This window comes from Zalophus californianus, chromosome 2 (genome assembly GCF_009762305.2).
Source record: "Zalophus californianus isolate mZalCal1 chromosome 2, mZalCal1.pri.v2, whole genome shotgun sequence".
In the NCBI taxonomy this organism is placed as follows: Eukaryota; Metazoa; Chordata; class Mammalia; order Carnivora; family Otariidae; genus Zalophus; species Zalophus californianus.
In genome coordinates, this window is record NC_045596.1 from 21029000 (window position 1) to 21051168 (window position 22169).

The following is a 22169-nucleotide window of genomic DNA, read 5'->3' on the forward strand; positions in this document are numbered from 1 at the left end:
GAATCTGGACCAAACTACGATTAAAGCCCTGTCTCGACTTAGGGAAATCCAGTTCACCCAGCGATTTCCATTCAACAGAAATAACTGAGGTCAGGAACATCGAGGCAGCCATGAAACATAAAAAAAAAATCAAATTAACCTAAAGCAGCTGGAGCATCATTCCTCTCCTTTTCTTCCTTTGGTAATATGTTTTCCAGGCCGCTCTCTATAAAAATCAGGCCTCCGATCTCAGGAGCAGCTGAGGAAAAACAAGAAATAAGAAAGATTATTTGTTGTTTGTCTTTATAGATAGTGTCTATAATCAAAGCACTTTTGAACTCTCCATCCCTAAAAAAAAAAAAAAAAAAAAAAAAAAAAGGCCTGTGTCTGCACTTTTCCCCCTATAGAGAATGTTGTTGGCTTTCTTCCTCTTCATTTTGACACTTTCACTTCCTTTGTTGCAAGGTGAAGTGGCCATCAGACTCAGGGTGCAAGTGGCCATCTCTTTCCACAGTGTTTCATGACATTGGAGCCTCTGAGAAGAACCCGTGTTAAGAGTTTCTCTTCAGGATGATTGGACTGCTCTACCCAGCGTTGCTGAGGTGAGTGATTCCTCCAACAGAATTTCTCTGTCATGTTGCCCATAAAAATATTGAAGATGCTCTACTTGATGATTTATGAGTAGGTCAACTGCTCTTTGCCACTTCCACTTCAAGGTGTAATGAGCTAACCATCCCCTCTGCCGTCTCACTCCACCCAACTGTGCTCTGGTCACATTCCCCGCTCTCTGGTGAGGCCTGAGATTACTCAGCAGAACACTGAGGCAGGCTTCAAAGGGTGAGGTTTCTAATCCACTAACCAGACACTCTCCCTCCCTGAGGGCCAACAGCACTGATCCTTCCTTGGACTCTTTCCCATCGCCTTGTTTTCATGACTCCATGCTTTCCCCTACTTACCCTCACAGAGGAACACAAGAAGTTTTCTGAAATCAAAAACATGTATGTTCCCTCTAGATATTTTAAATTTTAGCTCCTTCCTTTCTAATAATCCCTTCCATAAATGTCAGTAGGGGATGCTAATCAAGTTAGTTGTTTATTGAAAGCAGGCTACTTTCGGCACAATGTTGGGCTCTGCTGGGAACTGTCTATGACATAGCTGCTATTCTCAAACTTGTAATCTAATTGGGAGACAAGTAGTGTTCATCCATTCATTCCTATGGACATTCAGTGCACAATTCTTGAGTGCCTACTGTATGCTAGGTATTAGGGAAACCATATTAGTGGTTTCCAAACTCTGAGCTCTGGCCCCTGGGGCAGGAGTTGGGGAATGAAGTTATGACGGAGGATTGTAAATCCACATATGTCACAGTGTCTGCACATTTTTATTCTCTTCTTATTCATGCATTCATTTGACAAATAGGTACTGAGTGTTTATAAACATGGAATAATGTCTCAGATGTGTCTGTGTATTTTCCAAAAGCATTTGGATGCAGTTGTGATCGATTAAAAACAAATCCACTTACAAGTTTTACTGAATTTGAAATGTCCTTTTCTCACTATTAGTGTCAGTGGACACCAGAAGTTCATTCTCACCAGGGACCTGCAGAGAAAGAGTTAACACTTTTAAAATGTGTTCTTACACTGGAAAATGTGGGAACGTCTGCAAGAGAAGGTTAACAGAAAGTCCATAACAATACCAAAAAAACCATAAGGTGTGGGTTTTGTAGGATGACAGCCAGGAATGTGTAGGCAAAGAAACCAGGGGGGCGTGGGGGGGGCACAGAAGCACTGGGGGGCACCAACGCTATATTTAAACAACCCTTACCCATGTTCGTCTACGATATGAAGACCACATTACTTTAAAATATGCACATAAACTCTCTCTTTTAAAATGACTTAGTGACAAGTTATTTTATAAAATTAGTATATATATCATAACTAATAAATAAATCCAGAACATCTAAATCTCCACCTCACTGCCCAATCTTGATTATTTAGCTCCATTTATGTGACATAGGTTTTTCTAAAGCAAAATATACTACAATCGTCTGTGTTCATCATTCTTTATACTTTTCCAAGTGCTTTCCCTATACATGGTTTGATTGAGCATCACTAGAGCAATGAGATGTGGATGGGACAGGTCAGGACATTATTCTGATTTTATAGATGAAGATGGAATGCTGAAGAATAGACAATGACTCTTACAAGGATACAAAAATAAGCAAGGGTTAGCTAGGTAAAATTGGCAGGAAAGTGGATTACAAAGAAATGTAAAATGGCCCTGGGATGCGGAATCTGGAATTTGGGAGAAAGGAGGTAAGCTAAAATCCTGGGCTTCTACAGGCGGGCCATCATGAGTGTTCTAAAAAGATTGTGCTCATATTAAACACCAATCTCTTAAAATAGAAGAAGAGACATTTTAAGAAAGGGCCTAGAAAAAAAGGCAACAAAAAATATTTTTTTAAAAAATGGAAAATAAAATCTAGAAAAGACAGTCCAACAAGCAGAGTGATGCACGGCAGGAAAATTAAGGGCAACTAAGTGAGGTTCAAGTTGGCTGAATGGAATTCAACCCAGTAGGACTTTCTGTTAACTGTACTTTCATGGAACAATAATTCATGTGACCTAAAGAAAAGTCCAAAAGATTAAACTATATTGGGTCTTATTTCAGGTGATGCATATTTAAGTGAAAGGCAGCACTGTCAAAAGAATGAGCTTGGGTTTGAATTTTGCTTTCAACACACATTAGCCATTAGGCAACTACTTAATACTTAAACTGTCTGAACTTTGTTTTTGTTTTTGTTTTCCATCTCTAAACTGAGTATGATAACACTTCCCTTGCATGGTTGCTGCAAAGATTCGAGATGTATACGCAAAGCACCTAGTAAAGTGCACAGGACATTGCAGAAACTCAAGCAGGGAGAGTTGGTATGTTGGGTGGTGATGCTGGGTCTAATTTATATGCATTCTCTTGGCCTGAGCACTAGACTTGGAGTCAACAGAATCCAAGTTTTGGGTCCTGACTCTTCCACTTAGTAACCATAAGATGAGATATTATTAAAGGTATTTAGGTTTATTCATCCTGAATCTCTTTTTCTCATATAAAAATGAGTATAATTTCCCCTTCTATTTCTAGTTCAAGGTTCAAATGAAATGGTGTAGGTGAAGTTGCTCTTAAATATAAATGTCATATAAAAAGAATATCATTGCTACTAAAGTCTTTAAAAACTAATCATCTAGGTTAAAACAGATGTGTCACTATATATGTAGCAATTGTATCCCTGTAATAAGAACATAGGGCAGAAGTCTATCCATGTTTTCAGAAGTCCTAGTAGCAACAACAACAAAAACCCCTCAAATTATAAGAAATGTTTAGTTAGCATAGGGGAAATTGTTCAATTTTATGGATAAGGAAACATTCGAACAGGCTTACAAGGGTCATGATGGACCGTCCATCTCTAGGTTGACATCAGAAAGGATGAACAGCCTTCTGTCCCGAGTTTATCAGAGAATCAGAGAGTCCTCAGCCCAGGAGGGACCAGAGATAGTGCCAACCACCCATCTGGTTTAACCCGGAGAAGTGAAGTTATTTAATCACAAGGACACCCACAGGGAGGATCTCCAGGGTCCAGCTTGCCCCCTGCCTCTACCTTAGGCTTCTGCTCACTGTTTTCCCGTGACTACCCCGTTACTTTGGTGCAACTGCATTCCCCCATGGCTTTAAAATCTCTGCATCTGGTAAATGGGAAGGACTGGAGAGCAAATGCTAGGCTGCGGGCTATGCTACAGGACAAAATCTCCCTCGAATGTTTCCGTGTAGGGCCAGAGGGCAGTGAGGGGCTGGAACTTAACATCCTGAAGTTCCTCTCCTCCTTTTGCATTTATGATATCATCCAGGAAACATTTAAACAACCTAGATGGAACGAAATGTCTTGCCAGGTGGTGGCTTGTGATATATACAGACGGCCCCTGACTCACAAAGAAAGACTACAGAGGTCCCATACATACAAACAGCTGCTGCCATCCGCCTGGCCCCCACCACCTTGCAGCTGCCGTGGGCTATGTGAAAAAATTAAAAAAGAAAGAAAGGGGATAGAAAAAAAAAAAAAAAAACTTGGACCACTTGCAGATTCGGCACATTCATAGGCAGAAGAGGGCAAGAAGCTGTGGAAACAGGAATCGCATAAGGGAATGGACTCTCCAGATAAATTTTCAGCCATGGGTGAGCTGGCATCAGCCCCCACTCTCTTTGCCCTGAAAAATCTCCTCCCAGGAATGACTGTCCTCTTCCATCCAGAAGACTCTATCAATGTATGATTTTGCCTCCAAGCCTTTTTGGAAGAAGGCAGGAATAAATAATTTACCATTAGAAAATCTCTTTCAAAAAGCCACTCGCCTCTGTAATGGTTAATAATAAGAGTGCCTACCTCATGGGGTGGCTGTGAAGACAAAGTGAGTCAATGAAGAAGTTCTTACAACTGTGCCCAATATGTGATTTAACACTGAGAAATGTCATAAAAGTGTTGGCTTCCTGTATAACCACGGTTATTTCCACTTTACAGATGAGAGAACCGAGGCTTAGAGAAGTTAAATTACCCTAGCTAAGTCATAGAACGTAGAGGTAGAAGCGAGATTCAAATCTAGGTCTGTCTCCAAATCCTATAATCTTAACTACTGTGTATAAACAGTCATACGCCTAGCACTGGGCAATCATTCACACATTAGCAAGAATTTACTCAAGCACATTGTTTTCTGCTGAAAATCAACTCAGCTCAGCTGCACTCAGGAAACAGGAATTTTGACTAGGGAGGGGGGCAAGTAGGTTATTTGGGGAAAGAGCAGAAGAGCTGATCGAGAGACCACAGCTGGGTATTGAGTAGGAAGCCTGGAGGCAGTGACACCCGTGGACAGAAGAGGTAGAAAAAAAGAGCGGTTTAGGGGGAGTCAAAGATGAATTCTGACCCAAGTGAAATTTCATCTCGATCTGAGTCAGGAAAAGGGGGAAGAAGATTTCTATCTTTTTCCCCACCTACCATCTCTTGTCCCACCCACGGTTCCAAATTACTTGTTAGTATTCTTGGTAGACTACAAGAAAGTTTAAATAAACTTTTGTGGGCTGGTTGGAAACATAATGCTTCCACTCCCATTTGTCATGCATTTCTTTTGGGAAATGTGTGCTGAGTTTCCAACAAATGACTTGTAATGTAATACAACGTCTCCCCGGGTTGGGCACCTTGCTGGGTGCTGGGAATACCAAAGGAGATATAAGGCAAGGTGTGTGCCCTTGAGCAGAAGCCCCGAGGGGGAGAGATGTGTAAGCAGCTAAGAGACAACGCGCTGAGTGCAACACGCTGAGTGTAACAGGAGAGGTGTATACAAAGTGCCTTGGAGCACAGAGGAGGGGGACGGGGAAATTGCTTTTAAATCGACTTTTGGAATCCAACCTCTCTGCAAGTTGGGAGCTGCATGCAATCATTAGAAGTTACTGTAAGGATGTACTTACCATTTAGTACTGAATGAACTCATTCTTCAACAGGACTGTTGCCTGCTTGTTTCCTGGCAAGCAGTAGTATCAATATCTGTGTTTTTTTCGAAGAGGTAAGAGAGAAAGGTGAATGCATGGACCCTGAACTCAGACTGCTCTGGTTTGGATCTGACTTTCACTTGCTAGTCATATGACATTTGCCTCTTTCAGTCTCAGTTTTTTTTATCTGTAAAATGGGGCCCATGAAAATACCTTCTTCATAGAGAAGATAAATGAGTTAATGCATGCAAAGCCCAGTACCCAAGATGGAGTAAACATCTCACCCAAATCCGGCTACAACTAACTGGGTGACAAACATTAACTGGCTTCAAATAATTTCACCAAGTGGAGCTGTGTTTCTGGAAGATCGTTTTAAGGGATACACAGACAAGCATGTTTACATTGTTTTTTAAAGATTTATTTATTTGGGAGAGGTGGGGAGGGGCAGAGAGAGAGAATCTCCAAGCAGACTCCGTGCTGAGTGCAGAGCCCAATGTGGGACTCGATCTCACAACCCTGAGATCACGACCTGGGATGAAACCAAGAATCCGACACTTGACTGTCTGTGCCACCCAGGTGCCCCTCGCATGTTCACATTTTAATAGCATGTATTTATCTTCACATGTTGGGGGGGAAATACATGTAACCCATCAAACCCAAATTTTAAAGATATCATTTCCTAGGAGGAATAAAAAAGAATTAGAAATTTTTAGTAAAACTAAAAGAAAGCTATTTAGGAAATGATAGTCAGATGTTACATCTTGTCTTTCAGAATAAAAGTACCAAGCTGAGCAGGAGACTTAAATTGAGGCTAGGACAGCAGACAGACGTTTCCCTTTAAATTTTTCTTCTTATTTTCTTTTTTTTTTCCCCCCTTTTTTTGCACTGGGCATGGGCTTGAATTCATTTTAGTTTTCTTAATATCAAATACATATATGAAAGAACATATTAAAATCTTCTCTAGATTTTTATTTTAAAGGGATATGGGGGGAAAAGCATCACAGATTAGGAACTGCAACAAGTGATGGTTTCCCTTTCTGTGTTTTCTCCCTGTAATGAAATTCAAAACTTTCATCAAGGACTCTGGGGAAAGGCACCATTTTCTAATGCCCTAACTAAAGGGAGAGTGCGTCTGAATAGCAGAAAAGAATGCCTTCTGCATGCCCGTGCTTTCTTGGCCCCGATTTCCATCCTGGTGGAAAAATTCCCTGAAGCCTATGACAGCTGAGCTTTCCGCCTGGAATTCAGATGATCAGAAAAGGAAAATTCTACCCTGAGGTTCTGGGGGTACTCGAGCAGCTTGTGATGCACACAAAGGCCAGAGAGTGGACCTGCCACCTGCCGCGTCCACCCCACAAGCCGGGGGAGCTCGAGCTCGACAGGATTCAAGTTTGGGGGAGGCAGTGGGAAGGAGACATAAGAGATGAGAACAGGCCGGTGTCGACTCATTCGCTGGGTTTCCCCCGAGTTGCAGTAAGGTCTCTGGGGCACCCAGTTACCTCCACCCCTTCTTTGTAAAAATTACCCCCAGGAAAGTCCCTCTATCTATCACAACAGTTAGCCTTTGAAGCTTATGGAATGGTCACGCCTGGACGGGGTTTCCCTGGGGTCAGTATCCCCATCCAGGCTTCCCCTGGCCCGACTGTCATCTCCACTGAGAGGCTTGAACAGAACGGAGCGTGTTAAAGGCACACAAGACCAAGGGACACTATGCAGGCTATGTCTGTTAAGCAGAGCTGTCTCCTCATACCAGCCTATGTGTCTTCTCCTCTCACTCCTCCTGTGGAGATGGCCTCCACTAACTGAGCATCCTCCCCTGCCCTCCACCAACCTGGTCAAGCCGTCTTTTTCCCCCTTCTAGGAAAGGGAGAAGCAATGAATCCCCTTGTGGGCCCCACCCTGGGAGAGCAGGTACAGAGGAAAGAGTACTCACTGATTGGGGGCAGCAGGTTTCAGATAAGTCCTTCTATTTCAGCCTCAAGAATAGGATTCTCAGGTAAATACAGGACACCCAGTTCCACCGGAATGTCAGAGAAACAACAACTAATTTTTTAGTAGGAGTATGTCTGAAGTACTCATAGTAAATACTTAGATGAGATGTTATTTGTTATCTGACATTCCTACGTAACTGGATGTCTATATTTTCCTTTGCTAAATCCGGCAACCCTACTCAAGAACAACCTCACGAGGCTGGCATTATTATTCCTGTTTTAAAGATGGGCAAATGAGGTTTGGAGGGATTGAGCGACCAGCCAGAAACCACAGTGCTTGCGGGCGACAGAGTAGAGATGTCATTTTCGACCCAGACCCACTGATTTCAGGACCAGTGATATTTCTACAATACCAAACAGGGATCCGAGCCTTCAACAAAAGGACTAGATAGGATGCTGATGGAAGAAAGTGAGACATTCTCGAAGGAGTATGGGGGAGATTCTTGGGTGCCTTGTCCAAAATGTAGAAAAGCGTTCAATAAACAGTGGGGTGGCTGTAATTGAATTGAATTATTGCCACGTTTGGTAGCTAAAAGACTCTGCTCCTTCCCTATACACATTCCTAAGAAACACTTGACCCCCCTCCCAGCTCTAGTCCCCCTTCAACAGGACCCTTCAGCTCCTACAGGGAGCACTTCACCCCATGTGTATAAGCAGTGGTAGATGAGGTCATTGGACACAGCTCCAAAAGAAGATTCCAGTCATGTTACATCCATTTAACACATGGAGGAAACCCACAGGGCTGAAGGAATTGGCTGGCCCAAGGAATAAACCAGCCCTCTTTCAGCTGGATAACCTTCAAAGCTCAGTGTGTGTAGCTTAGTCACCTTGCTTGAACCGGGCTGCCTCACCAGAACTTGAAAATATCAGTGTGCACTTCAGTTGGTGTTGTTTTAGGATAGCAGAGGCTGTGGGGATAAAGACAGGGAAAGGATCTTCTGCTAGAACTCTTTCTCACTTGCACATAAGATCAATCAGTAGAAACCTTCTGCCTGGTTTCCTTCTTAAATCTATGAAGCTCTATGAATCTGGACACAGGACTCTTTTTGGAGCACATACAGCTCAAAGATGCCCACAGACCTCCAGGTCCCAAGGGAAATTACTGTGGCTCTGTATGTAGGGGGACATCTTACCCTCCTCAGCTTAAGTCCCAGCCTTTTCCTCCAGACCCTCACTGGAGAAGCCACACGAGGATAGAGGGTAGCTAGTAAGAGCCAAGGAAAATGTCATTGAAAGAAAATGTGCACCCAAATCTGTCACCACTGGGAAAGTTGGCTACCTTATAATCATTTCAATATCTGATGATGAAAGCAATAAATTCTTATTGTGGGGAAAATTTGAAAGTGCTAAAAAGTATAAAGAAACAAAAACTACCCATAATCTCCTCATGCTGAGAGAGAACCTCTCCTAAAATTGCGGTGAATTTCCCAAGGACCTCTGTCCATATAATAAACATAATTGGCCTCATACTTCATCTATGACTTTGTATTCCACTGTTTCTAACCTAACAAATTATCATTTCCCTCACATCGTTAAAAACTTTCCAAAGAATCTTCATGACTTTGATGACCCATTAACAGATACATTGAAAATGGCGTAATTTATCTAATTATTCTAATGCTGCTAAAGATACAGATTGTTTCCAAGGTTTTTCCCTAATAGAAGTAACATAGCAGTGAACATCCTCCTCACATACATTTTTTTATCGGACCCTCGCCACCTGTTCCCTTATGTCTAAAATCTACTATAAAGTGGCATCCGATATTTGACCCAAAGATATGTGTCCTTTCATGTTTTCTGTTTTTGCCATGCTCTACAAAGGGCCCCGTGTCTTCCAGAGGCCCCACCAACTGAACTAGTTGGAGAAGCACTGTGCTCAAGTATTGAGCAAGGACTGCCTGGTCCCTTGTCAAATGAAGGGGGCTTCTTCACAGCCGGAAGTTCCAATCCCCTGTAGACTCGGGCCCTGGTTTGTAAGAGAGAGACAGAGACAGAAACAGAGAGATAGAGACAGAGAGAGAGAAAATCCCAGGAACCGTTCTCAGAGAAACCACCGCACGATGTAATGCCACTGGGAACGTGACAATAAAAGTCCTCAGAACTGTGCCGCTTGGTGTTTTTACAGAACCATTGCTTGCTGATTCAGTTAATGATAATGTTGGGTTCCAAATTTTTTCCAAAAGGGAGTCTTAAGTGTTCTCAACTTGGACGGTGCTGGCTTAAAAATAAACAAATAAGTTATATAAGTCCAAACTTTGGAGGATCAGGTTTTAGAAGCCCAAGCTCTGGCGTCGGATTAAAGGGGCCCACTCACATCCTGTGGTGGGGCCTCACGTGCAGCCTTCAGGGAGGAGCAACAAGAGAACATTCCAGCGGTCCCTGAAATCCAGCTTCTAATTTGAGCACCAACACCCACCGGGAGCTGCATAGAGAGCACCCCGCGTCACAGGGCTTAGAAGACAGGGGAGAGAGACAAAAAAGCAAGTGCCACCACGGGTAGCTGGGGACGGACTTCTCTTTCTTTGCTTTCTCCCAATGTCAGATCTTTGGAAAGGCTTAATGATGTTATTCAAGAGCTGTCATCTACTGCTTGGCATCTGGCTGCGTTTTAGCGGGAAGCGAACCGATTACTTGAAAGCTTCTAAGACTCCTGCAGGAAAGACGTCAGATTCCTCAAAGTGACCAGGGTAGAGGGAGCCCCACTTTGGGTCCAGCTGTGGGAACTTTCGAGGGACAGGAGCAGCCCAGGGCTCCGGCGGGGCTCAGAATCCTCCATGCACTCCAAGAGTAATAAGAATATGCGAAATGTCACAAATGAGTGTCTCCATTCAAGTATTTAGGTATCGCAGTTATTAAGAGCTTTGTAGTGGGAGGTGCCGAGGACCCAAGGATAAAAGATAAAGTACAATAGACCCTGCCCTCAAATTGCTGGTTCTCGCTGAGGAGAATAGATCTGTTCACAAATAGCCATAAAATGCTGCATGCCGATCACAAATGGCAGTGGAGACCAAGGATCGACACGCGCCAGGAGAGCAAGGTAAAAGCAGTACTCACTTCTAGCCAGTAACCGGCTTTCTGGAATGCGGGCCCAGTGTGGCTATAGCTTCAGATTTTCCAAAGCAGGAGAATGCGATTTTTCTGTAAAATATCCCCATTTCTTTTTAAGCTGGCTGAAAAAAATTAACACTAGGCAAACTAAACAAAACATACCCATGAGCTGGATCAGAACAAGCCACCAGTGTGGACCTCTGAGGCAGACTCCATTTGTTAATACGGAGAAATATCTACCCTTATGAAAAAAGCACTTTACATACATATGTTGAATATGATCTTGTTCCAAATCATGCATTTAACACATAGGAAAAAGATGGAAGATGATACATCAAAGTGTTAACAGTAGATCCCGGACAGCAGGACTATAAATGATTTTTTTCCCCTCTTGTTTTTCTGTCTTCAGTGACATTTTTACAATGAGCGTGAGTGGCTTCCATAATCAGAATTTTCAACAAAATTAAGATTTTTATAAAAACACCAAAGTGCTGTTTTATTATGAAACAGGTAAAATATTATGAAAGCTTTAAGAAATAAGGAAAAATTAAATGAGAATAAGAATTATTGGGAAATGTTAAGAATAATAAGGTTTGAGTAATAAGAAAATAAATGGTGCACATTAGACATTTACAGTGAGCTTTACAGGCATTATTTTACTTATTCTTCTTAACTTCTGTGTAATGGAACTACTGTTACTCCCGCGCACAGGGGAGAGGATGAAGCTCAGAGACATTAAGTAACTTGCCCAAGGTCACACAGCTCATAAGTAGCAGAGCTGGAATTCAAAACCCAGGTCATCTGCATCCAGAGGCTATGTGTTCTCTTAACCTTAAGTAGGAGATTAGTCCCCCACTTTCCAAGGTTTCAGTTTCTGAGTTTTCAGTTACCTGCGGTCAACTGTGGTTGGGAGACAGAAGATCTTCCTTCTAAGTCATCAGAAGGTCAATAATAGCCTCACGCTGTGTCCCAAGTGCCTACACCGGTCACCTCACTTCAGCTCATCATGTAGGCATTTCATCCTCTCCCGTCATCCCAAGAAGAAGGTTGAGTGTGGTACTATCAGGTGTTTTGAGAGAGAAAGTGAGAAACCGCATTCACATAACTTTTATTACAGTATATTGTTATAATTGCTCCATTTTATTATTATTAGTCGTTGTTCTTCATCTCTCCCTGTGCCTAAATTAAACTTTACCACAGTCTGTTTGTATAGGAGAAGCATGGTATCTATAGGGTTTCAGGCATCCACTGGGGGTCTTGGAAAGTATCACCCGTGGATAAGGGGGAGTATTGTACTAGAAGCAAAGCAAATAAGGTCAAAGAGATGGTGGTCTTTGACCTGAGCCTTGAAGACCCAATAAGAGTTCCACCCGAAGAGATAGGAAGGAAACAATATCGCAAAGGAGTCGAGATGATCCCAGGGGGCAGAGCAAGAAGTTTTGATGAAGTGAGGTACGTGGGCTAGAGACAGTCATGAGAGTCGGAAGTACTAAATGCCAGGCATGCTAAAGAATTACACTATATTTATAGTCAGTGGGAGCCATTGACAATTCTAGTTCCAGAATGAGATGGGTGCCATGGTGTTATTAACTCGCTGGGACCGCCATTAACAAAATACCACAGACTGTGGGGTGTACACAACAGAAACTTATTTTCTCACAGTTTTGGAGGCTGGAAGCCCAAGAGCAAGGTCGGCAAGCTTGGTGTCTCCTGAGGCCTCTCCCCTTGGCTGGAAGAGGGTCTCCTTCTCAGTGTGCCCTCCCATGACCTTTCCGCTGGTGTCCCACCTTCCTCTTCTCCTAAGGACACAGTCGGATTGAAATATCCCAGAGTTGCCCCAAAGTAATTTTCTTTTTTTTTTTTAAGATTTTATTTATTTATTTGACAGAGAGACACAGCAAGAGAGGGAACACAAGCAGGGGGAGTGGGAGAGGGAGAAGCAGGCTTCCCACCGAGCAGGGAGCCTGATGTGGGGCTCGATCCCAGGACCCTGGGATCATGACCTGAGCCAAAATCAGATGCTTAACGACTGAGCCACCCAGGCACCACCCCCACCCCCCAAAGCAGTTTTCCTTTGCGAGAAAGCACAGTAAGAGATGCCAATCTATCTATAAATGCAGGACTTTTTTTAAAGATCATTATGGTGTTTGGGAGAGAGGGGGTATTTTTTTTTTCTTTCCAGAAGAGAGTTGTATTTTTAAAGCGGTTTTCCTTTTGCAAAGTGGCAAACTTCCCTGGGTATTTTTCACTCTCAAAAGTTCTTGCAACCTTTCTTGACACCCTCTGCCTGTGTCAAATGGCAGGAGCAATGGAAGTCATTTGGCACTCGTCACGGGAGATGGCAGGGAAACGGTCCCTCCCCTCCACTGCGCTGTCAGGGTAATCTGTTTTCCTCATGGCTGCAAAGGAAACCTAAACGAATTTTGCCTGCTCCAAACCCTTGAAACTGGAGTTATGAGGTCGGATGGAGGAGGCCAGGAAAAATAATTTCTTGGGGTGGTTTGCTGCTTTCTGAGGCCTTTTACTAGTGACCTATAATACTAATTACCCCATTTCCCTGTCTGAATAAGACATCTTTATGATGATTCACGGCTGTGGAAGTCAGTGTCAATAAACAGGACACTGAAATTCAATTCTGTTGCATCTCAAAACTGGATTCTTTAGATCTTCACAGGCAAATCCAGGCTCCTGTAATCCAGGCCAGCGTTGGGTATAGACATAGGAGCAGGAACTCCTAGGCCTTCTGGGGGGAAAGGAGCCTCTGGTGGTGGTCCACTTGGGTACAAAGCATAGAATCATTTCTTTCTGCTCTTTTGGGTTTGTTTGCTTTTAAAGGAGATCAATGTCTAAGAAATCCTGGTTCCATCAGAAAAGAAAGAAAGAGGAAGGAAGGAAGGGAGAAAGAAGAGAGAGGTTCTTTGAGATTTAAGTATCATAAGTTACTAGCAGCATACAACTGATCAAAACATCATCAATATATTTTAACTTTTGATATGTAATTATAATCTCAGAAGTAATTTTAATGCATTTCAATGAGATGCGTGGAGATATTTCCCCCCAATTAGTTCATATATTCAAGAATGACTATCACTTACTATTAGAGAGATTAAAATTAATCTAATTAAAAGATTAGAATCATTGCTGTTCCCAACATTCAGTTCTTTGAACTCCTTCCTAACTGTATGCCCCAAACAATATAACTCATAAGCATCTATAACTTTGATTAGGTCTTTCTCCAATTTTACTGAAAGTAAATAATTGAAAACCATCTAATTTGGGAAAGGATTTGTTATTCAGTCATTAATGTCTCATTCTGTGAAGTATAACCAAAAAGGCCAAGTCTTGTAAATTACTATTATTTTACTTGCTATCTTTTCATTTAGAGGCACTTTGTTAAATTAGTTTCAGTAAGAGTTGAGAAAATCAAAATACTTATTTACATCTTTTGGAATAGAACTACTTTAATGCTTTTATTTTGTGGGGTGCTTTAAATAAAATTTTGTCAAAATCTTATTCAGATTTGGCTCATTCAACTGATGAAAAATATTCTATCATATCACCCAATTATCAGACAAATCAGCCAAGTTAGGTACGTTTCTTGTCATTAAAAGTGTGACTTTATTTCTTAAATGAGTGTCTTAATAATCATTTTGGAGAGTATTATTAAAAAAACCACTGAGAAATAACTTATAGAATGCATCATAGAAAATAGATTACTAAAAAGCAGCCACGTTTACATTGATGTAGGTCAGATATAATTAATTTTATAATGAGTGTAAAACAGGATAACAATGCTGTTTCTCATTACTTGATTTGCAATAAAATAGCACACTATTTTGCCAAAATTATGCTATTTGTGGAGCCAGAAATGTGATAGAAAGCATGATACTCTTTCTGTAAGTTATGTGAATGTGTGCTTCTAACTCTGATATGTGGCTTTGGGAATAATTAAGTAAGAATTATGTCCAAAAAAACAGAAGTAATTTTGTTAATTTCCTTAGTTCTCATGCCTAAACTTTTATGTTTAATGAAGTTATTTAATAAGGAAGTAATATGTGTCCATATACTACTAAAACTAACCGAACCAACATGTATCAAATACCTAAGTATTTATTCATAAGAAGTAGGTAAGATACGATTTTTATCAAAATCAGCTCTAACAACCTCATTGGAAGAGCATATACAATATCTGAAAAATGTAACCTAAAATCTCTATCTTCAGGTTTTATGTATCATGGAAATCTTGGTGGTCCCAGAAAATATTCCAGTTATATCTTTTCAGAGTTAGCATCATTAATTAGCCTGGACAGCTCAACTGATGTCAGGCACTTTCCTTTCCAATTAATGATAAGTCCTAGGGATGAGGAATCAGACTTTTCTTAAATACACAAATTCCCCCAAAACACACATGCACAGATGTTGCCATTAGTAGTCAAATTCAACCACAAGAACAAAAGGATTATAGGATACACCCATCAGATAATGGCCAATATTTAATGAGCACTTACTAGGGGCCAGTCACCGTTCAAAGTTATTGACATATACTAGCACTTAATTTGTCCTTATACAGCAATTTTGTGAGGTTGGTCTGATAAACATCCCCATTACCAGAGGAGGAAATGGATACTCAGAGGCCACAGGACTGGCAGCTGGGGAAGGCAGTATGTCATCCAAGGGCGCCTTAGCCCCAGAGCTGAGGTTTAACCATCACACACATGGCCTTCCTGGCACATGAGTTTATTTATTATTACTTCCATTCCATAATTAACCACTACTGGTCCGTAATAGCAACTCCTGTGGTAGGCAGAATAATGCCCCCCCCCCCAAAGGACATCCATATTCTAATCTCTGGGACCTGTGAGTGCGTGGCAGGAGGGCCCTTGCCGATGTGATTGAGTTAAGGATCTTGAGATGGAGAAAATGTCCTGGATTACCCCAGTGTCCTCAAAAGGTGTATCAGGGAACGGGAGGCGGGAGAGTGAGAGTAAGGGGAGACCTGACTGTGGAATCAGAGGTCAGAGTGAGTGACTGCTGACTGTGAAGATGAAGGAAGGGGCCAGAGGCAGAGAACACCAGCAGCCCCTAGAAGTGGGAAAAGGCAAGAAAACAGGCTCTCCGCTAGAGCATGCCGAAAAGAGCACAACCCTCCCAACATGTTGATTTTAGCCACATAAGGACCATGTCAGACTTCCGACCTCTCCAACTGTAAAATAATAAATCTGTGTTGTTCTAAGCCGCTATGTTTGTGGTATTATTACAGAAGCAATAGGAAACTAATTCAATTGCCAAAGCACAAAGCAAGGGCATCAATCAGAGGAGGGCATGAGCATCCACCAACCATCATATACAAGCTGATGGCAGCACCACGCTTGCTGCCAAATAAAGCCAGGAAATACGTTTGAGCAGCTAAGAAACAACAAATAGGTTCTTGTTTCTGTACTGAAAATGAAGGTGCCTTTTGTCTCCGTTTTGGAATAAGTGAAGATTATCCATGGAGATTCTCATTTTTACTTTTACAAAATTGACTTTGTTGGTTCTTTTTATGAAACTTTCCCCTTCTTTGTTTCAGTATCAATTTTTGCTTGAGGACTTGTCAAAACTTTCCCTTCCCGAACATTTCCTGCTGGGTTTGAGCCCTGACTCTACCAGTGAACTTGCTCCAGACCATTGGCATTATTATTATTGCTGGGGTAATAATTGATGTGACTATTACCCCGTGCTCAAAGGAAGCACCTTCTCTGCTCTTACATAATTGCTAATTCCGCTGTCAGACGGTCTTCCTGCATCTCAAGCTCCACACAGCAGCCAGAGGGAGTTTTCACTCCAGAAATCTGAGTGTCATTCCTCTCCTCCAACTCCTTCCCTGACTCCCACTACACTGAGAATGAAGAACAGATTGCTAAGCATGAGAGCCAAGCGCCCCTCGTGATCTGCCTTCCCTCATGGTCTCCCAAACTCACCCGGCGTCTGTCTCCCAAGCTCTGCCAGACTCCAGCCTTACCACGCTGCTTATTGCTCTGAAACGTGGCAGGTTCTCTCAAGCCTCTGTACCTGCACATCCTGCTTTCTTTACCTAGGGCAACATCTGCTCCCTTTTCCATCAGGCTAATTCTGTCCCCTCCTTCCCTGACTCAAGGAGAGATCTGATTGTCCCAGCATCATCTGTAAAGACACGGTAATAGACATACAGGTGTGAGTTCAGAACATCCACCCTATTTACCTTTGAGCTGTGGTTTCCTATGTCATCTATCTCTGATTTCTCTGATTTCCTGGCTGGATACTGAACTACCAACCTCTGTTTTCTGGCTTTTGGGCTTTGGTCTTTTCCACTGGACCACTGACACTGTGATACTCACTCCCATGAACCTAGTACCATCTGCAGCCCCAGGTAAGAGACATTCCCAGAGGATTCAGCCTCAGCTCATAGCCACCCCTCCCCCTACACACGCACACACATGCGCACGCACGCACACACACACACTTAACCCAGATGAGAAAACACTAAGGAAGACTGATAGAGTGACAATACTCTATACCTATTGGGTACCACAGCATGCCAGGCATTATGTTAAGCACTTTGTTTCTCTCATAAAAAAGAAAAATCAGGGTTCCTGTGTGGTGCACTTGGTTGAGCGTACCATTCTTGGTTTCAGCTCAGGTGGTGATCAGGGTCATGAGGTCAAGTCCCGTGGCCAGCTCCATGCTCAGCAGTCTGCTTGAGATTCTCTCTCTCCCTCTCCCTCTGCCCCTTCCACTCCTCCTCCCCCATGCTCACACTCTCTCTCTATACAAAATAAATAAATAAACCTTTTTTAAAAAAGGAAAAAGGAAAAGAAAAATCACCTATACAGCAGGTAATATCTTTTCTCCACTGACAGATGAGGAAACTAATTTCACTAAGATGAAATACCTTGTCTAATGCCATAGAGCTTCTAGTGATGGAGCAGCTGGATCACATGACTTTTGAGAGTGCATCATTAACCAGTCCCAGCCCATTGTTTTCTGATCCTGTGGACCCCCAGCCACCCCCACCACACTTGAAAGTACTTCTCTGAACTACCAAAGTTATTTTCATTTAGTTCACTGGAGTCTAATTGTGTGGACCTGTGTGTCTCCCTAGAGACATGAGCTCCTCAGAATAGGGAGTGTGTCTTTCAAAACTGAGCACACAAAAAAAAGCACAAAAAATGTCTTTCTAAATAATTCACTATTACCGGTGGTCCCAAAACATATCCCTTGCCCTAGCCTTGCACACCCTCCTTAACTGCATTTATGCATACACCTACCAGGAAGCTAGGCACAAAATTTCTGTCTCCTATCAACCCTCTCAGTTCAGGTTCCCAGGGTAATTATGAGTTCTCCTTCTGAACTGATTTTTAATCAGCATATTAGGTTGGTATTGTAAGTCACTTCCAAATCCCTTGAGAAATCAAAAGTGGTTTTTATTTATAAAAGAATGCATATGTATGTGAGAGTTTAATAAAATCCTAGGAAAGTGAAGTTTAAAAGCTGAAAGGATCTATGGGGGGCAGGGTCAGCTGGTTCACATCTTCCTTTTTGCAGACAAAACAAGCAAGGTCAATGCCAAACTTAAAAACTAGTCCCTGAATACATTTTGTGTTTGGTCCACCTGATTTTTTTTTAAGTTGAGTCAATATTTTTGAATTGTGTGCTCATACACACACACATACAGAAAGAGAAAGAGGGAGGGAGGGAGGGAGTAAAAGGGTTCTGTCAGTTCTGCTTCTGTTGAAAATTGAAATATCTGGTAGCCTCTAGGTATATACCCAAGAGAAATGAAAACATCGGTCTACGTGAAAATTCGTACATGAATGATCATAGTGGCATTATTCATAATACCCCAAAAGTAGAGACAGTCCAAATGTTCATCAACTGATGAATGGTAAATGAAATGCGGTAGATCCATATAATCCATACAATCCCTAGAATGGAATATTATTCAGCCATAAAAAAGAATGACGTGCTGACACATGCTGTAACGTGGATGAAACTTGAAAAGTAAGTGAAAGAACAAGTCACAAAAGGCCCAATATTAAATGATTCCATTCATATGAAATGTCCGGGATAGGCCAACCTGTAGCCATAGAAAGTAGATTAGTGGTTGCATGGGTCTAAGAGAGAGCAGGAATAGGAGTGACTGCCAATGGGTAATGGGTCTCTTTTTGGGGTGACGAAAATGTTCCAGAATTGATTGTGCCAATGGCTGCACCACTCTGTGAATATACAAAAAAACATTAAATTGTTTAAAAAATATGCACATATAGACATATACATGCATATACATGGGTGTGTGGACAGATACAGACATGAATATATAGCAACAGGGGGCCCACACACCTGTGGAATTCTAGTAATTATTGGCTGGCTCTAAGTCATGGCTACCGCCTTTGAATGAAACTTCTTCCAAGGTCTCCACCACTCAGCTATCCCCAACTACAAGCTTCACCCACTTCACTCAACTGTTTTCTGCCTGGCCTGGGTCTTTGAGTTTTCAGCTTTGGGTCGAGACTCTCACGGAATTTCAGAGATAGAAAAGATGTCACCAGTCTAATCTCTTTACCAAAAGGACAACAGGAGTCACCACTCATGTCATGGTCACCATCATTCATGGTCACCTCATTCATGGTCATGAACACCATCCTCTGCTTAAATTCTTTCAGTGAGGGTCACTCACTCCATAGTGAGTCATCCCATTACTATTGTTGCTACTGTCATTACTGTTAATAACATTTATGTAATGACTTGAAATTTACAGAATGCTTTAACTGCTTTATCTTGCTTTATCGTCTTAACTAACCTGTTAATTACGTATTGTTATCCACATTTTACAGATAAACACACTAAGAAACTGGATGACCTGTCCAAGGAGGTGGCATTTGAGCTCAGATTTTCTGACTTCAAATTCCATGCTGTTATAGTATGAAATATTGCCAACATACATAAAAGTGCAAAATCAAATAAGAGACATCCAGGTACCCACCATGGAGATTAAAGAGATGTCAGCTTTTGGCGTATTTGTGTCAGAACTCCCCCGTGCTCTTTATCCTGTTGCTGGGGTTTACCATTCTTGAGAGGACCCGATCATCCCAACGTGGTGTGTATAATTAAGTCCAATCCCTTCATCATGTAGGGCCATTCTGTCTTCATTTTAAACGGATGTTCTTGAGGATTTCCTTGGTTCAAAGGAAATGTTTAAAGGAAAAAGGGGACACAGAGGGAAGAATGATACAGAAACACTTAAGAATATAAGAATGTTCTTATCTTAGCATATATCATTCGTGACAATCTCCCCCTCTCTTTTTCTAACAACTGGTTAACTCTACTTTCAAAAACTCCATGAGATGGACCCAACTGTTTTGTTACACTAGAGTATAACTGTGTCAAATAAGTGGACTTTAACTAAGGTGGGTATGGGCGAGGTTGTAGTAAAACCAATGGTGTGGTTGTCCTAGAATCTACTCAGTGGTTGGGGAAATAACCTGATGTGGAGTGGAGCAATTTGGAGAGGCTTTTCCAACTCTACCACTCGTTGACTGTCCCACCCACACAGTGGTTGGTGTCCCCCGGCCTCCTTTCCATCCTATGTAAAATGGAGCTAAGAACACAGGCTAGACCCCTGTTATCCCTGCCCCAGCCTTGTCCAGATGTGCTCTTCCACCCAGCATAGCTAAGGAAGAATCACCCTATGCCTGGAAATTCAACTCATTTCATGAGCTGAATGCAATCAGAGGGCTGAGGAGCCAGCTCAAGATGAGTCATCTGGCTCAAGAGATGATTGTCAGTGGTCCTAGCAACACACTTCACCACCAATAGCCGTTTCATTTTATCTCTGCACAGATGCTCAAACCACAGATTTCCTGGGTCTGCAGCCTCCCAGGAAATGGAAGCCAAACAACAGATGATTCATATTTCCTCTAAAGTGGCAAGAAAAACTATCCGCCACGGAAATTGCCACCAACCTTGCAAGGCCCTGGCCTGAGGTTCTCCTTCCACGTGCTCAGCTGATGGGCTTGGGCTCGCCTGGGTCCAGAGACTGTCTGTCCTCTCACTGGGTTCTCTCCAAAAACGAGAGGGGAAAGACAGAAAGAGCTGGAGGAGGAGAGGAGAGTTAACATTTATTAAGTGCCAGTGTGAGCCGGGTTCTGACTCCATGAGCCACTTTACTTCTATTATGTCATGCAATTTCACTACAATAAAGTGAGGCAGGTATTCGATGCTATCTGCCATACTTTACATTCTCTTTTTATTGTCCATTTCCCTGACTAAATGGTTCACTGCTCTATCTCCAGTTTCTAGAACTGGGGTATAATAACATACAGTGATTATAAATAATGCTAATACCAGCTACTGTTCTAAGTACTTTAATACACTAACTCAAGCAAATAGTAATAGTAATAATCAGCACTTAGCTTTTGCCAGACCCTGTTCAATTTTCGTACATTAATTCAGTTATTTCTCACAACAACCCTCTGACTTCAGAATAAAACAAAACCAAACAAACTACTCTCTCCACTTTCTGGATGACGCAGCTGAGGCATGGAAAAAAAAAAAAAAAACTGGCTTGCCCATTCTCCTACAGCTAGATTCAATTATAGGCTCTAGTTTCAACCATGATGCTAGTCTGCCTCTCTCAAGATAGAGGCTTAATAAATATTTGTTATATGAATAATCATACCCATTTTACAGATGCAGAAATTCAGCTACTTGCTAAGATCCCACAGCTTGTAGGACGAAACTAGGATTCAAACTGAGACTTGTGTGATCATAAACTACCATAACCACAGCCTATGAATTATTTTTAATTATAATGAAATATACAAAGCATAAAGTTTACTGTTGTAACCACTTTTAAGTGTACAGTTCTGAGGCATTCAGTACATTCACACTGTTGTGCAACCATCATCACCATCCATCTCCAGAACTGTTTCATCTTCCCCAGCTGAAACTCTGCACCCATTAAACACTAACTTCCCATTCCTATAAAATTCTTAACAAGGAGAAATGTGGCCAGAATTCAACCCTGGAGTGAGAATTCAACTATGCGGGATGATTTGAGAGGAGCAATAAAGAATTCCCGCCCTTGAAACTCGCTCCTCTGTTAGCGGTCATAAATTCGGACATTATACCATTAAGCAGTCATTCTTATGATTTTTTAGAGATCTTGAGATCTTCAAGAGCCCAAAGAGAAGGTTGGGATATCAGGCAGCCACAATGCAGGGATGGCTTAATGGGAAGATTAGAAAGGTTGGCAACAAGAAACTCCCTTCCCTTCTAGCTTGTTCGGGACTGGGGGCCACCTTCTTTTTTTCATTCATCAAATATTAAGGAGTGCCCATCGTGTTCCAGGCACGGCGGAAGCGCTGGGGATATGCTGATGAGCATTATCATGGGGCTCCACGGAAGAGTAGACAGTATGACCCTCCATGCTATGGTAGAAGGGCTCGAGCTCTGGGAACACACAGAAGGAGTTCAAGGAAGGCTTCCCAGGAAAAGCAACAACTAAGCCCAGACCTAAAGTTTGCATAGGGGTCATCTCGATGAAGGTGGCTGGAGAGAAGTCAAGGGAGGGCAGGAAGAATGTTCCAGGGCAAAGGGAACAGTATGTGT

General features: G+C 42.2%; 1 protein-coding gene across 1 annotated transcript in view; it reads left to right on the forward strand.

Moving 5' to 3' along the window:
• Positions 1-463: 463 nt before the first annotated feature.
• RBPJ (recombination signal binding protein for immunoglobulin kappa J region) overlaps positions 464-22169 on the forward strand; it is a 225233-nt gene continuing 203527 nt past the window's right edge. The window contains exon 1 of the mRNA XM_027598381.2: positions 464-581. The gene's annotated coding sequence lies outside the window, so the exon portion shown is untranslated. The remainder of the gene's footprint in view (positions 582-22169) is intronic.